This window comes from Tamandua tetradactyla, chromosome 5, assembly GCF_023851605.1.
Source record: "Tamandua tetradactyla isolate mTamTet1 chromosome 5, mTamTet1.pri, whole genome shotgun sequence".
Classification (NCBI taxonomy): domain Eukaryota; kingdom Metazoa; phylum Chordata; class Mammalia; order Pilosa; family Myrmecophagidae; genus Tamandua; species Tamandua tetradactyla.
This window is the reverse complement of record NC_135331.1, coordinates 67270281-67291207: the sequence shown is the minus strand read 5'-3', so window position 1 is coordinate 67291207 and position 20927 is coordinate 67270281. Positions and strand designations below refer to the sequence as shown.

At 39.9% G+C, this 20927-nt stretch overlaps 1 long non-coding RNA gene across 1 annotated transcript in view; it reads left to right on the top strand.

Annotated features, from left to right (window-relative positions):
* LOC143684234 (uncharacterized) overlaps nucleotides 1-20927 on the top strand; it is a 59814-nt gene that overhangs the window by 27219 nt on the left and 11668 nt on the right. Inside the window, exon 2 of the long non-coding RNA XR_013175927.1 lies at nucleotides 17185-17368. This is a non-coding gene — a long non-coding RNA (uncharacterized LOC143684234). The remainder of the gene's footprint in view (nucleotides 1-17184; nucleotides 17369-20927) is intronic.

The following is a 20927-nucleotide window of genomic DNA, read 5'->3' as shown; positions in this document are numbered from 1 at the left end:
TTATTGATCCCATGCCTTCTTCATGTCCTCCCCCAATTTATTGATTCTGTTTTTGAAGAGGTTTTCCATTTCTGTTTGTATATTCAGAATTAGTTGTCTCAGCTCCTGTATCTCATTTGAGCTATTGGTTTGTTCCTTTGACTGGGCCATATCTTCAATTTTCCTGGTGAGATTTGTTAATTTTTGCTGGCATCTGGGCATTTAATCAGATTTCCCTGAGTGTGGGACCCAGCAGGTTGAAAGACTTTCCTGTGAAGTCTCTGGGCTCTGTTTTTCTCATCCTGCCCAGTATGTGGTGCTTGTCTGTCTGCGGGTTCCACCAGCAAAAGATGTTGTGGCTCCTTTAACTTTGGAAGACTCTCGCTGCTGGGTGTGTGGTGGAGACAGAGGAAAGGTTGTTGGTTGGTTTTAATGGCTTCAAATTGTGAATTCCTGGGATCTGAATTCCTTGAGAGAGGGATTCCACCTGAGTTGCATTTCACCCCTCCCTGGGGAAGGTTCAGGTGGTAGAGAGCCCTGAAAGCAGCCTGTTTCTGCATTCGGGGCAGTTGCAACCTGTATAGTCCCAGCACTGAGCCCAGAGGCAACGAAGCCTCCGTAGAAACAGCCACAGAAGGCTCTGTTTCACCCCCTTTCCTCTTTTTCAGTTAGCCCAATCGGGGACTTCCGCCTTGATCAGTTTCGCCTGAGCTGAGGGCCTATTTTTAGTAGTCAGTAGTTGTTCATTAATGCCACTATTGGTGTTAGGTTGGGCTCAGCCTCTACTACTGTTGGAGACTCTTTCCTTTCCCTCCGGGAAGTCACCTGTGGGGGAGGGTCACCAGCTGCCGTGGCTTGGGGAACAGCTGTTCCAAGGCTCCCAGCCGGCCCGGGAAGCTATGCGTGGGGGAGGGGCGCCGGCCGCCGCGGCTTGAGGAACTGCCGATCCAAAGCTCCCAGCTTGCCTGGGAAGCTGCGTGTGGCAGGGCCGCCGTGGCTTGGGGAACCGCCGAACCGAGGTTCCCAGCCGGCCCAGGAAGCCGCGTGTGTGGAAGGGGCTGCGGTCACTGGCCACCGCGGCTTGGGGAACCACTGATCCAAATCTCCCAGCCGGTCTGGGAGGGAGGGAGGGAGGGGCTCCGGCTGCCAGCCGCCGTGACCCAGGGAAGCACGTGCCTCTCGGGGACCTCACCGCAGCGGAGCCTCTTAGCCGGTCCAGCCGGTCCAGAATGGGGTACACTGTGTGTCTGGTCTCTGTTGTGGCTCCGGGAGCTGTTCTGTACTGTTTCTAGTTCTTTAGTAGTTGTTCTGGAGGAGGAACTAAGACCCGCGCGCCTTACTAAGCTGCCATCTTCTCCGGAAGTATCCACAGGTAAGTATTTGAGACAGAAGTCAACTTCTTTGGCTCTAAATTTGGGTGATGAGTATACGGGAGTTCATTATGCTTGCCACTTTCATGCATATTTAAATTTTTTCATAGTTATAAAAATAAGGAAGAAGAAAAATAAATCCCTATACCATATAATGTCACCTCAAGGGAATGCTAAAATGGGAGATGAAATTTCTAACAAAATTCTACCCATTTCAGGCCCACGCCCCGCAGCAGCTGACCCGCCCGCCCTCCTCTCCCCTCTTTCTTTGTTCGCCGGCCCGCCGCGCGGCGCCCACGCCCCGCAGCAGCCGACCCGCCCGCCCTCCTCTCCCCTCTTCCGCCTTCACTGACTCCTCCGCCACCGGCCTCGACAGCCTTGCCACCCTCACCTTTCCTCCTCCAGAAGAGCTACTGGGGGAGTGTAGACAATACAGAGCCGCTCCCGGAGCCACGACGGAGATCAAAGGGACGGCGTACCGCATCCTGGAACGGCTGACTGTCTGGGAGAACCAGCTCCGGTGAGATCACTGAGGGGCACGGGCTTTCCCGGGTGGGACGGCAAGCGGCCGGAGTCCCTCCCTTCCTCCTTCCCAGGCGAGCTGGCAGAATTGGACAGGTGGTCCCCTTGGGCCGCAGCGGCTGGCGCCCCCACCACGCGAGGCCCCCCGGACCAACTGAGAGAGTTGGGTCGGAAATCCCCAGACTGCGGAGAACAGTGACCGGGGGGTCCCTTCCAAACACGTGACTCCCTGGTCCGACTGGGAACAGTGCACTCTCCCGGGCTGCGACAGCTGTCGCCCTCCCGCCACGCTTGACGCCCCGGGCCGACTAGGTAATTCGGCCAGACGCTCTCCCGTGCTGCAGCGGCCGGCAACCCTCCCCACGTTCAGAACCCCGGGCCAGCTGGCACCTTTCCAAGACGCTTCGGCTGCCGAACCTCCTCTACGGTGAGAATTTTCCAGAGTTAAAGGACCCACAGCAACTTTCACTGGTGGAACCCGTAGACAAACGTGTGCCATGAGCGCCACCTACTGGGCAGGATAAGAAAAACAGAACCCAGAGATTTCACAGAAAAATCTTTCAACCTGTGGGGTCCAACATCCAGGGAAATCTGACTAAATGCCCAGACGCCAGCAGAAGATAACGGATCACGCTCAGAAAATTGAAAATATGGCCCAGTCAAAGGAACAAACCAATAGTTCAAATGAGATACAGGAGCTGAAACAACTAATGCTGAATATACGAACAGAAATGGAAAACCTCTTCAAAAACGAAATCGATAAATTGAGGGAGGACATGAAGAAGACATGGGCTGATCAAAAAGAAGAAATAGAAAAACTGAAAAAACAAATCACAGAGCTTATGGAAGTGAAGGATAAAGTAGAAAAGATGGAAAAAACAATGGATACCTACAATGACAGATTTAAAGAGACAGAAGATAGAATTAGTGATTTGGAGGATGGAACATCTGAATTCCAAAAAGAAAAAGAAACTATCGAGAAAAGAATGGAAAAATTTGAACAGGGTATCAGGGAACTCAAGGACAATATGAACCACACAAATATACGTGTTGTGGGTGTCCCAGAAGGAGAAGAGAAGGGAAAAGGAGGAGAAAAACTAATGGAAGAAATTATCACTGAAAATTTCCCAACTCTTATGAAAGACCTAAAATTACAGATCCAAGAAGTGCAGCGCACCCCAAAGAGATTAGACCCAAATAGGCGTTCCCCAAGACACTTACTAGTTAGAATGTCAGAGGTCAAAGAGAAAGAGAGGATCTTGAAAGCAGCAAGAGAAAAACAATCCATCACATACAAGGGAAACCCAATAAGACTATGTGTAGATTTCTCAGCAGAAACCATGGAAGCTAGAAGACAGTGGGATGATATATTTAAGTTATTAAAAGAGAAAAACTGCCAACCAAGACTCCTATATCCAGCAAAATTGTCCTTCAAAAATGAGGGAGAAATTAAAACATTCTCAGACAAAAAGTCACTGAGAGAATTTGTGACCAAGAGACCAGCTCTGCAAGAAATACTAAAGGGAGCACTAGAGTCAGATACGAAAAGACAGAAGAGAGAGGCATGGAGAAGAGTGTAGAAAGAAGGAAAGTCAGATATGATATATATAATACAAAAAGCAAAATGGTAGAGGAAAATATTATCCAAACAGTAATAACTCTAAATGTTAATGGACTGAATTCCCCAATCAAAAGACATAGACTGGCAGAATGGATTAAAAAACGGGATCCTTCTATATGCTGTCTACAGGAAACACATCTTAGACCCAAAGATAAACATAGGTTGAAAGTGAAAGGTTGGGAAAAGATATTTCATGCAAATAACAACCAGAAAAGAGCAGGAGTGGCTATACTAATATCCAACAAATTAGACTTCAAATGTAAAACAGTTAAAAGAGACAAAGAAGGACACTATATACTAATAAAAGGAACAATTAAACAAGAAGACATAACAATCATAAATATTTACGCACCGAACCAGAATGCCCCAAAATACGTGAGGCATACACTGCAAACACTGAAAAGGGAAATAGACATATATACCATAATAGTTGGAGACTTCAATTCACCACTCTCATCAATGGACAGAACATCTAGACAGAGGATCAATAAAGAAATAGAGAATCTGAATATTACTATAAGTGAGCTTGACTTAACAGACATTTATAGGACATTACATCCCACAACAACAGGATACACCTTTTTTTCAAGTACTCATGGATCATTCTCAAAGATAGACCATATGCTGGGTCACAAAGCAAGTCTTAACAAATTTAAAAAGATTGAAATCATACACAACACTTTCTCGGATCATAAAGGAATGAAGTTGGAAATCAATAATAGGCGGAGTGCCAGAAAATTCACAAATACATGGAGGCTCAACAACACACTCTTAAACAACAAGTGGGTCAAAGAAGAAATTGCAAGAGAAATTAGTAAATACCTAAAGGCGAATGAAAATGAAGACACAACATATCAAAACTTATGGGATGCTGCAAAGGCAATGCTAAGAGGGAAATTTATTGCCCTAAATGCCTTTATCAGAAAAGAAGAAAAGGCAAAAATTTGGGAATTAACTGTCCACTTGGAAGAACTGGAGAAAGAACAGCAAACTAATCCCAAACAAAGCAAAAGGAAAGAAATAACAAAGATTAGAGCAGAAATAAATGAAATTGAAAACATGAAAACAATAGAGAAAATCAATAAGACCAGAAGTTGGTTCTATGAGAAAATCAATAAGATTGATGGGTCCTTAGTAAGATTGACAAAAAGAAGAAGAGAGAGGATGCAAATAAATAAGATCAGAAATGGAAGAGGAGACATAACTACTGACCTCACAGAAATAAAGGAGGTAATAACAGGATACTATGAACAACTTTACGCTAATAAATACAACAATTTAGAGGAAATGGACGGGTTCCTGGAAAGACATGAACAACCAACTTTGACTCAAGAAGACATAGATGACCTCAACAAACCAATCACAAGTAAAGAAATTGAATTAGTCATTCAAAAGCTTCCTAAAAAGAAAAGTCCAGGACCAGATGGCTTCACATGTGAATTCTACCAAACGTTCCAGAAAGAATTAGTACCAATTCTCTTCAAACTCTACAAAAAAATCGAAGTGGAGGGAAAACTGCCTAATTCATTCTATGAAGCCAACATCACCCTCATACCAAAACCAGGCAAAGATATTACAAAAAAAGAAAACTACAGACCAATCTCTCTAATGAATACAGATGCAAAAATCCTCAATAAAATTCTAGCAAATCGTATCCAACAACACATTAAAAGAATTATACATCATGACCAAGTAGGATTCATCCCAGGTATGCAAGGATGGTTCAACATAGGAAATTCAATTAATGTAATACACCACATCAACAAATCAAAGCAGAAAAATCACATGATCATCTCAATTGATGCAGAGAAGGCATTTGACAAGATTCAACATCCTTTCCTGTTGAAAACACTTCAAAAGATAGGAATACAAGGGAACTTTCTTAAAATGATAGAGGGAATATATGAAAAACCCACAGCTAATATCATCCTCAATGGGGAAAAATTGAAAACTTTCCCCCTAAGATCAGGAACAAGACAAGGATGTCCACTATCACCACTATTATTCAACATTGTGTTGGAAGTTCTAGCCAGAGCAATTAGACAAGAAAAAGAAATACAAGGCATCAAAATTGGAAAGGAAGAAGTAAAACTATCACTGTTTGCAGACGATATGATACTATACGTAGAAAACCCAGAAAAATCCACAACAAAATTACTAGAGCTAATAAATGAGTACAGCAAAGTAGCAGGCTACAAGATCAACATTCAAAAATCTGTAGCTTTTCTATACACTAGTAATGAACAAGCTGAGGGGGAAATCAAGAAACGAATCCCATTTACAATCGCAACTAAAAGAATAAAATACCTAGGAATAAATTTAACGAAAGAGACAGAAAACCTATATAAAGAAAACTACAAAAAACTGCTAAAAGAAATCACAGAAGACTTAAATAGATGGAAGGGCATACTGTGTTCATGGATTGGAAGACTAAATATAATTAAGATGTCAATCCTACCTAAACTGATCTACAGATTCAATGCAATACCAATCAAAATCCCAACAACTTATTTTTCAGAATTAGAAAAACCAATAAGCAAATTTATCCGGAAGGGCAGGTTGCGCCGAATTGCTAAAAACATCTTGAGGAAAAAAAACGAAACTGGAGGTCTAGCGATGCCGGACTTTAAGGCATATTATGAAGTCACAGTGGTCAAAACAGCATGGTATTGGCATAAAGATAGATATATCGACCAATGGAATCGAATAGAGTGCTCAGATATAGACCCTCTCATCTATGGACATCTGATCTTTGATAAGGCAGTCAAGCCAATTCACCTGGGACAGAACAGTCTCTTCAATAAATGGTGCCTAGAGAACTAGATATCCATATGTAAAAGAATGAAAGAAGACCCGTATCTCACACCTTATACAAAAGTTAACTCAAAATGGATCAAAGATCTAAACATTAGGTCTAAGACCATAAAACAGTTAGAGGAAAATGTAGGGAGATATCTTATGAATCTTACAACTGGAGGCGGTTTTATGGACCTTAAACCTAAAGCAAGAGCACTGAAGAAAGAAAGAAATAAATGGGAACTCCTCAAAATTAAACACTTTTGTGCATCAAAGAACTTCATCAAGAAAGTAGAAAGACAGCCTACACAATGGGAGACAATATTTGGAAACGACATATCAGATAAAGGTCTAGTATCCAGAATTTATAAAGAGATTGTTCAACTCAACAACAAAAAGACAGCCAACCCAAGTACAAAATGGGAAAAAGACTTGAACAGACACCTACCAGAAGAGGAAATACAAATGACCAAAATGCACATGAAGAGATGCTCAATGTCCCTGGCCATTAGAGAAATGCAAATCAAAACCACAATGAGATATCATCTCACACCCACCAGAATGGCCATTATCAACAAAACAGAAAATGACAAGTGCTGGAGAGGATGCGGAGAAAGAGGCACACTTATCCACTGTTGGTGGGAATGTCAAATGGTACAACCACTGTGGAAGGCAGTTTGGCGGTTCCTCAAAAAGCTGAATATAGAATTGCCATACGACCCAGCAATACCATTGCTAGGTATCTACTCAAAGGACTTAAGGGCAAAGACACCAACGGACATTTGCACACCAATGTTTATAGCAGCGTTATTTACATTTGCAAAGAGATGGAAACAACCAAAATGTCCATCAACAGAAGAATGGCTAAACAAACTGTGGTATATACATACGATGGAATATTATGCAGCTTTAAGACAAGATAAACTTATGAAATATGTAATAACATGGATGGACCTAGAGAATATTATGCTGAGTGAGTCCAGCCAAAAACTAAAGGACAAATACTGTATGGTCCCACTGATGTGAACGGACATTCGAGAATAAACTTGAAATATGTCATTGGTAACAGAGGCCAGCAGGAGTTAGAAACAGGATAAGACAATGGGTAATTGAAGCTGAAGGGATACAGACTGTGCAACAGGACTAGATACAAAAACTCAAAAATGGACAGCACAATAATACCTAATTGTAAAGTAATCATGCTAAAACACTGAATGAAGCTGCATCTGAGCTATAGGGTTTTTTTTGTTTGTTTGTTTGTTTGTTTGTTTTTACTATTATTACTACTTTTATTTCTTTTCTCTATATTAACATTTTATATCTTTTTCTGTTGTGTTGCTAGTTCCTCTAAACCGATGCAAATGTACTAAGAAATGATGATCATGCATCTATGTGATGATGTTAAGAATTACTGAGTGCATATGTAGAATGGTATGATTTCTAAATGTTGTGTTAATTTCTTTTTTTTTCTTTCCGTTAATAAAAAAAAAAAAAAATTCTACCCATTTCAGAGTTGTTTTTATCAGATTTGTACTGAAGCTGAAAGCCACAGTTTCATGACCTGAAAGGACTCTGGTGCTAATCTGCTGCCTGGAAATTAAGGTATGAAAACTGAGACAGGTTGAGTTGGTTCATCACCTTCATCATAAAGAACCACAATGATCTCTTAATAAAGTTAAACTATCTTTTCCCAGGCGGTATCTTAAGCCCTTTAAATCCAATTACCAGTTGATTGATGTTTAAGAGTTTTATGTGTTCCTCTCCTGGAGGGAAGGACCATTTTGCTTCAAGGTAAGCAGTAGCCAAAATATGTAGCACTTTCTCATCCCTGCTGTAACTCCAGTGACCACAGAAAATGACTGTTTTGCCACATATTTGCATACCTCTATTTATGTATTTTCTAATCTTATTGAGAGTTTAGTCAATAAAATATACCCAAATAAATTTTGCTTTGTTGACTTAAGGTGAAAGGTAGGGCCTGTTTTTCCTTAATGTTCTGTATTATGGAAAAATTTAAACATAAAAGTAATATATACGGTACATATTGATATATAATTTATTAATTATATATTATATAAAATATAGAACAGTACGATGAGCCCCTGTGTTCCTATCATCAGCTTCATCAACTATTAATTCATGGCTAGTCTTGTTACATCAACATTCCACCCACTTTTACCTTGTTTTATTCAGAAGCAAATCCCCAACTTTATGTCATTTCATCTGTAAATAATGTATCTCTAAAAGATAAGAACGTTTTGGGGGCCAACTGTTTTGTCAAGCATTTCCTGAGACTGGTTAGTGTGAAACATTTGCCAAGAAATGGCTCTGATGTTTCCTAGAAAGCTGCATTTTTCCTTGGTGAGAGAAGTCAGAGATGATTAAGAGTTGATAGTGATAATAAAATTCGATGAAGATAAGAGATGATAAGAGTTAGATGTGTGTGCAAACAGCTACTAGAGCCCTAGCGTCCACTTTAAGGATACTTTTTTTAAGTTGGATACTTTGTGAAAATTAGGACTTGAAATTTTGGGCCACACTCTCGTTAGCTTACTCAGGGTTTGGAAGAATCAACTGATGCTTCCTTTTGAATCTTAGATGGTGTATTTTGTGACCACAGCAGTAGAAATGCAGTGGCAGAGCATGGTAACTGCCTTTTGTAAGACCTCTATCCATTTGTAGTGTCCTTTCAGGAAAAGTAGCTCATTTTGCTTTGGATCAGTGACAAAGCTCTCCAGGAACACTACCTGTAAATTTTTGAAGGTAAAGTCTGCATACATAGATATAGCCCCACTATTCATGGCACAGTGCTCAGCCCATAGAGGTGCTTGGAAAATGATTGCTGAATACAAAAAAGGGAGGAAGGAGGGAACGAACTAACTGAAAGAACCCCAGAGCTTTAGAGATAGTAAATGTGATAAACAAAATAACAAGGGGAAAAATTTACTAATTTACTGCTTTTATTTGTGAGTTTTACTTCTATTTTCCTTTGTTTTATTTCATTGTTCTTTCTTGGAGACTATATTTTCAGTTCCTTAATTTTCATTACTTTTATTAAAAATGAAATTGTTTAAGCCAATGGAGTTCCTTCTAAATACTGCTTTGGAATATATGGTTTGTTCAGTCTATCAATGGTTATATGATAATTTATAACACTGGAGTAGGCAGGATGATGGTTTCCCCAAATGACCACATCCTAATCCCCAGAACCTATATAATATGTTACTTACATGACAAAAGAGGCTTTGAAGATGTGACTAAATTACAGATCTGGAGATGGGGAGATTATTATAAATGATCTGGTTGGCCCCAGTGTCATCACCAGGGTCCTTCTAGGTGAAAGAGGGAAGCAGGAGAGTCAGAGAAGGAGATGCGACAGCAGAAGCAAAGGTCAGAATGAATCAGGTGCTGGCTTTGAAACTGGGAGGTGGCTACAAAGTGGGGAATGCGGGCAGAGTGAAAGCTAGATAAGGTAAGGAAAGACTTTCCCATTGAGCTTCCAGAAAGGAACCAAATCTGATGACAGCTCGATTTTAGTCCAGTAAGACCTGTTTTAGACTTCTGACCCCCAGGACTATAAGATAATAAATGTGTGGTTGTGCTAAGCCATTGGGTTTGTGGCAATAGAAAACTAATAGAGACTTTGGACAGTCTCAACTTAGTTTCTTTACAAGATAAATAATGAAGCCACTACAAACCAAGGCACAGGAGACACTATTGAAAGAGTTTAGAATGTGTTTCTAAGGAAATCTTGTTGTTTCTACATTAAAAATACATGCTCAACCTGCTCTCTTTACCTGTTCCCATGGCTGTCTCCTAATCTACGTAGCTAGGAAACATTTATCCAGCTCTTTCAGAGAAGTCTCATGGCTGACAGTTTCAGACGTCCACCTGGGTTGAGCTGCAGGCCTTGTGCGTTATTACTCATTTATTCATTAACTGGGCACTTCCTATGTGCTTAGTACTGTGATAGGTGCTTTGGGTAGAAGTATAATGAAAAAGCACTGGAGTGGGAATTGGGAGATCTGGGCACAGCTGTTTTAGAAAATACTTCGATAGTTCCTCAAAATGTTAAACATAGACCCAGCCATTGCACTCGTAGGTATTTGCCCAAAAGAAATGAAATATATGTAAAAACAAAAACGTGTACATAAAACCTGTACACAAGTATTCATGACAACATTACTCATAATAACTAAAAAATGACAGTGTGTAGGGTGGACTATATCCATCAGTTGATGAATGGGAAAATAAAATATGTGTACATATCCATACAATAGAATATTATTCAACAATAAAAAGGAATGCATTACTGAGACACAATACAACAAGGATGAGTCTGGAAAACATTATACTAAGAGAGAGATGCTAGTCACAAAAGGTCGAATGTTTTATGATTCCTTTTATCTGGCATTTCCATAATAGGCAAATCCATTGTTGTTGCTAAGGGCTGGGGGAAGGGTGGAATGGGAGTAATTGCTGACGGTATGCAGGGTTTCTTTTTGGGGTGATGAAAGCACTTTGGAATTAGATTGTGGTGTTGGCTGCTCAACTTTGAATATAATAGAAACTCCTGAATTTATACTTGTAAGTGTGAGTTTCATGGTAATTGAATTATATCTCATAAAAAACAAAAGTGATAAAATCTTAATTTAAAAATATTCTGCCTGAGGGGACAAGGGAGCTGGAGTATTTAACCACTAAGTCCCAATAGTCATTGGTTGAAAGCTGCTCCTGGGAGGTATTAAGTCCTTGGAACTTGTGTTCTGATTTGTGTGTGGACTCCAGGAGACTTCAGGCAATGAATTCCAAGTGTCGGCACTTGCAAGTTGAGCCCAAATATTTTCAGGAGTTATGCATTCCAAAAGTGTAGAATGTTCTTTATGGACAAATGCTACTCGCCCTCTGGAGTTAAACAATTTTGACTCCTGCTCTGTCCTCCCACAAATCCAAAGTATTCCCTAAATTTGGAAGATAAAGCACTACTCAGAGAGGGCTTTCTATGAATGTTTATGATTCAATTCATTTTGGGATTATCTACAATCAGTCATTTAGCTGCAAACAATAGAAACCAATTCTGTCTAGGATGGCTATAATTAAAAAGATGGACAATAACAAGTATTGGTGAAAAGATGTGAAACTAGAACCCTCATTCATCACTGTAAAAAGAAAAAGAATTTATTGTAAAAGTTTGACTAGCTCCAAGATTTATTGGAAAAGCTGGAGAATTAAGGTAACAGGATAAGACACACAGCTAGATCCAAAGCAAGTTATGACACAGGAGCTATTTTTGTGAAGACACTGCTGCTTCCTGGCAAGTATCTTTATCAATGCAAGCTTGAAATGAATAATATCTCACACAGCAGATATTGAAGAATGCAGGAAATTTATTTCTTGCATACCCTCTTTGAAAGGATTACTGGCAGTCCAGCGTGGCTACAAATACATACATACAGTATCCTTTCCTTCCAACACACACATCCAAAGTGAAAAGGTAAAACTGGAAAATATATAAAACACCACAGGAAGAGTAGGTGGACAGCTAAGAACAGACTTGGAACTGGGGAGAGGAATGTTATAGATATTCTAGATGTTGGTAAAGTCAAATAGTTAGTATATTGAGAAATGTAATGGTAACTAACATAGGTTATATAGGAATAAACTTTCTATAACCGCAGAGGAGAAGGGGAAATCTGTAAGTGTAACCATAGAACAGGAAAAGGGAGAGGGAGAGAAATAGAAAAGCAACAGGAAAAAGATGGCAAGATGAGTTAAGTAGAAACAAACAAAAAGCTGAAATTATATTGAGAAGGATACTTCATAAATTATCATTCATCATGATGTGAATCTTGGATCTTATGTATTTTTTTTTCTTTGAATATGCCTAATATGCTTATCGTTAATAAAATTTTCTACTTTTCATCTTTTAAAAAAAAGATTTCACACAGCAATTTCTAGATGAAGGCAGGATTGGATAGGACTTTTATTTCAAGGCTACCTGAATCCATAGCCCCACATTCTTTCTTCTATAAGTTTGCTGTTGTTTCATAAGTAAAGTAGACACGTGATTGCAGAAATGTAGCTGAATAATGATGCCACTAGGGCCTTAGAGAATGTCCCTCTGTGCCAGATGGGACAGCAGCCACAATCCACAATCAAATCTCTGTCTCAGGCAACTAAAGCTGAGGTTGCCTGGCAATTACATTTGCCAGGCACAACTGGTCCATGGTGAAGAGGTAAATGATTTACACTCCAGAGACAATCTCCTCAAAGCTTTTGTCCTTCCTGCCTTTTGTATAAGCCTTCATCTGGGGTTTTCTTTTTCTGTTTGTCTTCATTTCGAAAGTCCTTCCTTCATCTTTTACTTTTACCACATATCTCTGTGTGTCATCATATCCTCTTTATTTTCAGTCACATTTGTCAAAGACCTTCCAATACTAAGCTGCCCTAGAATAGTGATTCTCATGCATTTTGGTCTCAGGAGTTCTTTATTATCCTTAAAAAATTATTCTGGATCCCATAGAGCTTCTGTTTATATGGGTTTTGTCTATCAGTAATTACTGCATTAGAAATTAAAATGAGTTTTTAAATATTTATTTTTTTAAATAACAATAAAATATTTTGGATTAACATACCATGCTTTATGAAAAACAATGATATTTTTCAAAACAATTTTTTTGTGTGTGTGAGAAGAGTGGCACTACTTTACATTTCTAACAAAGTTCTAGGATGTTTGCCTTAGTTGAAGGCAGCTAGATTCTCTGTAACTGCCTCTGCATTCAATTTGTTGCGGTATCACATGGAAAAACTCAACAGTAGTACATTTGAGAGAGGTAAGAGTGAAAAGGAAGTAATATCTTAGCATTATCATGAAAATAATTTTGACTTTAAAAATCTCCTGAATGGGACAACCAGGAGTTCTCAAACCAAATTTGAGACCCACTGCCATTTTTGGTGCTTTGTATTCCTTTATGTAGATATATATTTCCATCTGGCTCATTTTCCTATTGCATGAAGGACTTTTAGATTTCTTGTAATATGGATCTGCTAGTGATGAAGTCTTTCAGTTTTGACAGTCTGAAAAAATCATTTTGTCTTTGTCTTTGAAAGATATTTTTACTGTGGTAAAATTCTACATTGAATGGTTTTTTTTTTTAACACTTTAAAGATGTTCCTTTACTTTCTTCTCACTTACAATATTTCCGAGTAAGAAATCTGCTGTCATCTTTATCTCTGTTTCCCAGTACATGAAGTATCTTTTTCTCTTGCTGCTTTTAAATTTTATCTTTATCCCTGGTTTTGAGCAACTTGACTGTGATCACTTTGGTCTCATTTTCTTCATTTTTCTCCTGTTTGGGGTTTGTTGGGATCTTTGAATCTGTGGGTTTCAGGTTTTCACCAAGTTTGGGAAAATTTGGCCATTATTTCTTCCAATTTTTTTTCAGCACTGCCTTTCTCCACCCACCCTCAACCTTTCAGGGACTCTAAGAGCATGTATACTAGGCCACTTCAGTGTCCCCCACTTCACTAATGTCCAGTTTATTAGTGGAAAAAAATGTTTTTATTAAAGCAGTTGTAGGTTTGCAGAAGAATCATGCAGAAAATACAGAGTTCTCATCTTACTCCTTAGCACACAGACTCACAGTTTCCCTATTATTAATATTTTGCATTAGTACCTTTGTTACAATTGATGAAACATTATTGTATTATTAACTATAGTCCGCAATTTCATGGAACATATATTGTATGTATATATCTGATAACATACATGTGACCTAAAATTAATCAGTTTAGCCACTTTCAAGTATGCAATTCATGATGTTGATTACATCTACAATGTTGTGTTTCTATCACAACCAACCATTACCAACATTTTTCTGTCACCCCAAACAGAAACAATGTAGCAATTGAGCATTAACTTCTCTTCCTACCCCCAATCCTGCCCTGGTTACCTATATTCCATTTTCTGATGATGAATTTGCATATTCTCATGATTTCAGATAAGTGATATCATAAAATAGTTTTCCTTTTGTGTCTTTTTCACTCAACATAATGTCTTCAAGGATCATCCATGTTGTCGCATGTACCAGGACTTCATTCCTTTTTACAGCTGACTATGTGCTATGTATATACCACATTTTGTTTATCCATTCATCTGTTGGACCCTTTCATTGCTCTCACTTTTTAGCAATTGTGAATAATGCTGCTATGAACATCAGTATGCAAATCTGTTCACATCCTTGTTTTCAGTTATTTTGGGGTATATAAGTAGAAGTGGGATTGCCGGGTCATATGTTTATTCTATATTTAATTTTCTGAGGAACAGCCAAACTGTTTTCCACAGTGTATGCACTATTTTATATCCCCAACAATGTACAATGGTTCCTATTTCTTCACATCCTTGTCAGCACTTCTTATTTTTGTCCTACGGCCTTCTTGCCTCCATGGCTTATGATGAGAAATTGGCACCTAATTTTATTGGGGTTCCCTTGTACATAACACATTGCTTTTCTTTTGCAGCTTTCAGGGCTCTCTCTGTCCTTGGCATTCAGCAGTTAGACTGCACTGTGTCTGGGTTCTCTTCAAGTCTAATCTGTTTGGGGTTTGATGAGTTTCTTGAATGCATATTTGCATGTCTTTCTTTAAATTTGGGAAGTTATCTGACATTACTTCTTTGAATATTATTTCTGCTCTTTTTCCTTTTTTCTCCTTCTGGGACTCCTAAAATTCATACATTGGTATGCTTGATGGTGTCCCACAGGCTTTTAAGCCCATTCACTTTCTTTCATTCCTTTTTCTTTTTGCTCTCAGCATGAATCATTTCAATTATCTTATCTTCAAGTTCATTGATTCTTCTGTCTTCTTTCATCTGCCATTGAAACCCCCTAGGAAATTTTTTATTTGAGTTATTATGGTCTTCAACTACAGTATTCCTATTTGGTTCTTTCTTAAAATTGCTATTTATTTTTAATGAAGATTCTCATATTGTTCATTCATTGGTTTCCTGAGATACCGTAGTTTGAGCTCCATGTTTTCCTTGATCTCCTTCCGCATGTTGAAGTGCTTTTTGTTTTGTTTTTGTCTGGTATGTCCAACGTTCTTAACTGAAAGCTTCTGAAATTTTATCATGTTTCTTTGGATGGGCCATCATTTCCTGTTTCTTTGTCTTATAATGTTATTTTTTTCTATACATAGTACACTTTAATATTTTAATGTGTTAACTCTGGATTTCAGTCCCTGAGGTGTATCTTTCTTAAGTTTGTATATAGCTAGTGATATAATAGATTTCTTTGAGTGCCAAGAGCTTACAAAAACAAACAAACTGTTTTATTTTGTAAGCTGCTGAAATGTGATATTCCAGAAATGGAATGGCTTTTAAAAGGGGGAACTTATTTATTAAGTTGCAAATTTACAGTTCTAAGGCTATCAAAATGTTCAAATTAAGGCCAGGCTATGAAAATGTCCAAGCTAAGGCATCCAGGGAAAGATACCTTGGCTCAAGAAGGCTGATAATGTTCAGGGTTTCTCTCGCAGCTGGAAAGGCATGTGGCAAGATCTGCTAGCTTTCTCTCCAGGAGTCTTCAATGGCTTCCCTGGGCTCTGTCCGTTCTGTTGGCTCTGGTAACTCCAGTGGCTCTAAAGCTTTTTCCAAAATGGTTTCCTCTTAAAGGGCTCCAGTAAGCAACCCCACCTTGAATGAGTGTAGATACATCTCTATGGAAACCATCTAATTAAAAGTTACCACTCCCAATTGGGTGGGTCACATCTCCATGGAAACATTAAAAAGTTCCCACCCTCATTAATATTAAATGAGGATTAAAGAACTTGGCTTTTCTGGGGTACACAACAGATTTAAACTGGCATACAAACCAATGCAAAAAGCACCTTTCATAGTCTTTGCAATTTGGCTCTGTGTTGGCTGGTGCCCTCCTTCTGAGTTTAACCCTCATGTCAAGAATATTAGCCCAAGTCAAAAATGTGTGGTCTTCTCCATCTTTTCTAAGCCTGCATCTTGTCCTGGGCTTACTGTCATGGCCTTCAGAAATCCCTTATTTTGGGGAATCCAAATGCCCCCTGTACCTCCTATGAAATAGACTTTCTCCTCCGCCTGGTACTCTATTGTATGTCTTAAAACTGGCAATCCTTTGCTCCAGTCTACTTTGATTTAATTGTTTCTTATACTACTTAGCTGTCAGCAAGCTACTTTTGCCTGTAGGGCTGATTCTGGAGGGAGAGCCAAAGGCCAGTGCCCTTGTATAGTCTTTCAGGCTGCCAAGTATGTACTTGGAGGTTACTCTGCTCTCTCAGGAACAAGGGCAGGGACTTGCAGTGGGAGTGCAGGCTGGCTCCACACTGCATAGGGGGAAGAGGTAGGAAGAGGTACCAGGGGCACACCATGAGCTTCTCCTACCATTTGTAAGTTGTGTTCCTTGATTCAGCACTGCAGTCATTAACTGTTTTTGAGAATTTGGGGGAGGAATTTGAAATTACTTTATTTGAAGGAATGGTACAAATAAAAGAACTTGGTGGGTGTTGATACAACTTATAGAAAAGGTCAAGGTAAACACAACATGCACGCACTGCTGTGGTGACCACAGAAGTCACCTGTGGCTCTGGGGAGGACAGCATAAGGCTTAGCTCTCATCATCACTGTTTCTCAGGGTGAGCTTGTCAAAGAGATACTCTGCCAAGCCCTAATCCGGGGCCCCCATCATGCACAAGTTGGTTATGTAGTCATCCAACTCTTTAATGGAGTTCACCTGCTCATTCAGGTAATGTGGCTCAATGAAATCACACAAATAGGGGTTGTTTTTTGTCAGTGATCGGTTTGTGCAGTTCCAATAGTGACTGAGCCACCCTTTTTTCCAAGTGTAATGCACACTCCATTGCATTCAGCCCGCTTTCCCAGGCGTCTCGTTTTGGCTTCTTGATATCCTGAAGGAAGATTTGGCCCTCTGGCTCTGCACCTTCAGAAGTTTCTCAGCATGTTCCCTCTCCTCATGAGATTGGTGAAGAAAATATCTGGCAAAGTTCTTCAAAGCCATATATCACCATGGTCAAAGCAGGAAGATATCAACAGGTAAAATAAGAGGTGTAGAGCTCCAGGCTAGTCTGGTGCTGGGTGGCGGCCTCTGAGTCCTGGGTGTAGTTCTGATACACAGGGTCATCCTGGGGGGCTGTTGAGGAAAGGAAATGGTGATTGAGGGCTGCTCGGGGTGGCTGGCTGTCAGGGGCGGGCACTGGTTCACCTCAAGCACTGTTGAAGCAGGAAACCATGGCGACTCGCAGCTAAGATATCTGCCCTGTTTTCGACAGCTTTGAGGAAGATAGGTCTGCCTTTTTGTGCTAGTTGTTCAAAGATTCTGTGGGACAACAGAACTCTGGAGCATCTTATGCCACCATCTTGGTGAACTAGAAATCCCTCTAATTATTTTCTTAAAGCAGTAATGGGCTTTGTGACCGTGGCTCAGTGGCAGAATTCTTGCCTGCCATGCCTGAGATCTGGGTTCGATTCCCAGTGCCTGCCTATGTTAAAAAATATATACAGTAATGGCTTGGATCTAGGGAGCAGATTAAACATTTTTCTCTCTACCACCCCAAATCTTTAAATATGACAATAAAAATGCATATATTCTTAGAAATCTACAACTCGTAGAAAATGAGAAAAGGTAGCGTTTCTGTGAGGAATCCCTAAAGGATCAAAGGGACCAAAGGACGAATGACAGCCCAGGGCACTTGCAGGAGAGAACTACTGAGCAGAGTGGGGGCATTACTGGAGGATGCTGGTGGGGAAAGCAGAAAAGGCTTTAGGGATTATATGGTGACTGGTGAATCTTATTAGTTGCTCTAAGATGGTTCATCACCTCCCTCCTCCATCCTCTACACTTGGTTCCTCACTTTGGGGTCAAGAAATGAGCAGCAGAGAGTTAGAACCCCAAGTACAGCCCTGAGTGTGGGCACTCAGGTCAGATAGACCAGAGCCCTGTGAGGATGGTGACACCTGAAGGGACACGGAGGCCCAGCATTCTGAATAACAGGGCCTGGCCCTCCCCTCCTGGCAGCACAGTATGTTCTTCACACAATCACTGGGAGCAAGCTGTGTATACAGATAGAGCAGTCACAGATGGCTCTCAAACAGTCTGTAATACTCAGATAAACACTCAGACAAGAGTAAATTAAACATCTGAGGGAAATCAACACCATAAGATAGAAGGCCAACTACTAACCAACACCTGAGAAGCCGAGTTGCACTAAGAAAAGAAAAATATTTAAAAATAGTGTTTCTCCAGTCATGCCCATTTGTTACATATTGCCTGTGGCTGCTTTGGCACTGCAATGGCTCAGATCTTAGCAGAGACTGTATGTCCTGCAAAGCAAAAAGAAAAAAAAAAAAAGGTGTTTCTCAAAATATGGTCACTTACCAACTTGTTAGAAATGCAAATCTAAACCTAATGAATTAGAAACTCTGAGAATAGGGACCCAGAATATATTATTTTTAACAGCTCTTCTGGTGATTTTGATGTATATTAAAATTCGAGAATCAGCATTGAAGGACTGTGATCACTGAGAAATGTGAAAAAAAGTGAACTCTATGATCACCTCATCCCTACTACTTTCAGAGATTTTAGACTACATAGCGGGGTGAACCCAGGTGTAGTCTGGCAGACAGCCTGCACTGAGGGGACTGAACTGGGGTTTGGGGGCAACCAAGGCACTTGAAGTTCATGGGGCAAGAGTACTGGAAAGGAAAGAGCTGCATAGAGAGAAAACCTAAGACATTAGCAAAGGTTTCCCCTTGAGTATTCAACTGAGTTGAATACACAATTCAGCAGAACTGTGTGAGAAAACTATGGGGATGGGGGTAGGGGGGTGGAGAGGGGAGAGGAAGATACCTGAAAGGATTTTAGGGAGCAAGCTTATGATAGAGGGCTGGGCACAGTGCTCATCTCACTAGCCGGATATGAAAACCTCATACTTAATGAGATTTCTGTGTTGGAAGATGATTAGCTATAGATTAAATGCTGTTTTGGTCCCAGTTAACATATCTTAAAATCAGACCTGAAAGGATCAAACTGTTTCTAAATAGCCTAATGTGTCCCAGAGTATTTATAGAAATACCAAAAAGCCCAGCATTTGATAAGGTTAAATTTTTATAATATTTGGCATTCAATAAAAATAGGACATTTAGGCAAAAAAGCAAGAAAATATGACCCACAATAGTGAGAAAAATCAAGCAATAAAAACTGACACACATGTTAAAATTAGCAGACAAGTACATAAAAATGGTTATTATAACTGCATTTCATATATTAAAAAATACAAAGTAAAGACTAGACATGCTAAGTAAACATGGAAAATATTTTTTAAAGACCAAAAATGAACTTTTAGAGATGAAAATTACAATATATGAAATGAAAAATGCACTAAATGGGATTAATGGCAGATCACACATTGCAGAGGTCGCTCATTTTTGCCCTGGCGCCAAGGGGGCAGGGCTGATGAAAAAAGAAAGAAAAAAAAAGGAAACAGAGGTTTTTGTGGCTGGGTTTCTACAAACACTTGACTGCCTTTGGATACAGTGGTAGAGCTTCTTGGGCTGCAACTGCCCCAGGCATAGGCAGAAACAAGCTCCTTTCAGGGCTTGTCTGGAGCCTGTGCCTTCCCCAGGGGAGGGGTGAAGCCCAACTCAGGTGGAATCCCTCCCTCAAGGAATTCAGACACCAGGGCTTGGTAATTTGAAGTCATTAAAACCAGCCTACAACCTTCCTCTGTCTCCACCAAGTCCCCAGCAAGGAGAGTCTGCCAAAGTTAAAGCTACCCCATCATCTTATGCTGGTGGGACCTGCAGGCTGACAGGCACCACATACTGGGCAGGATAAGAATAACAGAGCCCAGAGACTTCACAGGAAAGTCTTTCAACCTGCTGGGTCTCACACTCAGGGAAAACTGATGCAGGTGACTCTTTCCTACTTATAGGAGGCCAATTTGGTTTGGGAAAATCTGGCTGGGGTCTATAATACCTAGGTAGACCCTCCTAAGTATTGGGGGAAAAAGGCACCATACAAGCAGGGCAAGAAACAAGAAAACAAGAACTGAAAAATTCTCCTCTGTTAAACAAAACCTAAGCTAGAGGTCCAGAAAAAGCTGAACTGAATGTCAAAGAACGTAGACAACAAATTCATCCAGCAAGAAAACTCTAGGTAAAAAGAAGTGAACGCAATCTCCAGAATAAACTAATTAAGGTAATTAAATGCCTAGACGCCAGCAAAAAAATAACAAATCACACTAGGAAAATTGAAGATACAGCCCAGTCAATGGAACAAACCAACAATTCAAGTAAGATGCAGGAGCTGAAACAATTAATTCAGAATATATGGACAGACATGGAAAACTTCATCAAAAACCAAATCAATGAATTGAGGGAGGATATAAAGAAGGTGAGGAATGAACAAAAAGAAGAAATCGAAAGTCTCAAAAAACAAATCAAAGAACTTATGGGAATGAAAGGCACAGTAGAAGAGATGAAAAAAAAACAATGGAAACCTACAATGGTAGATTTCAAGAGACAGAAGATAGATAGGATTAGTGAACTGGAGGACGAAATATCTGAAATTTGACAAGAAAAAGAAAATATAGGG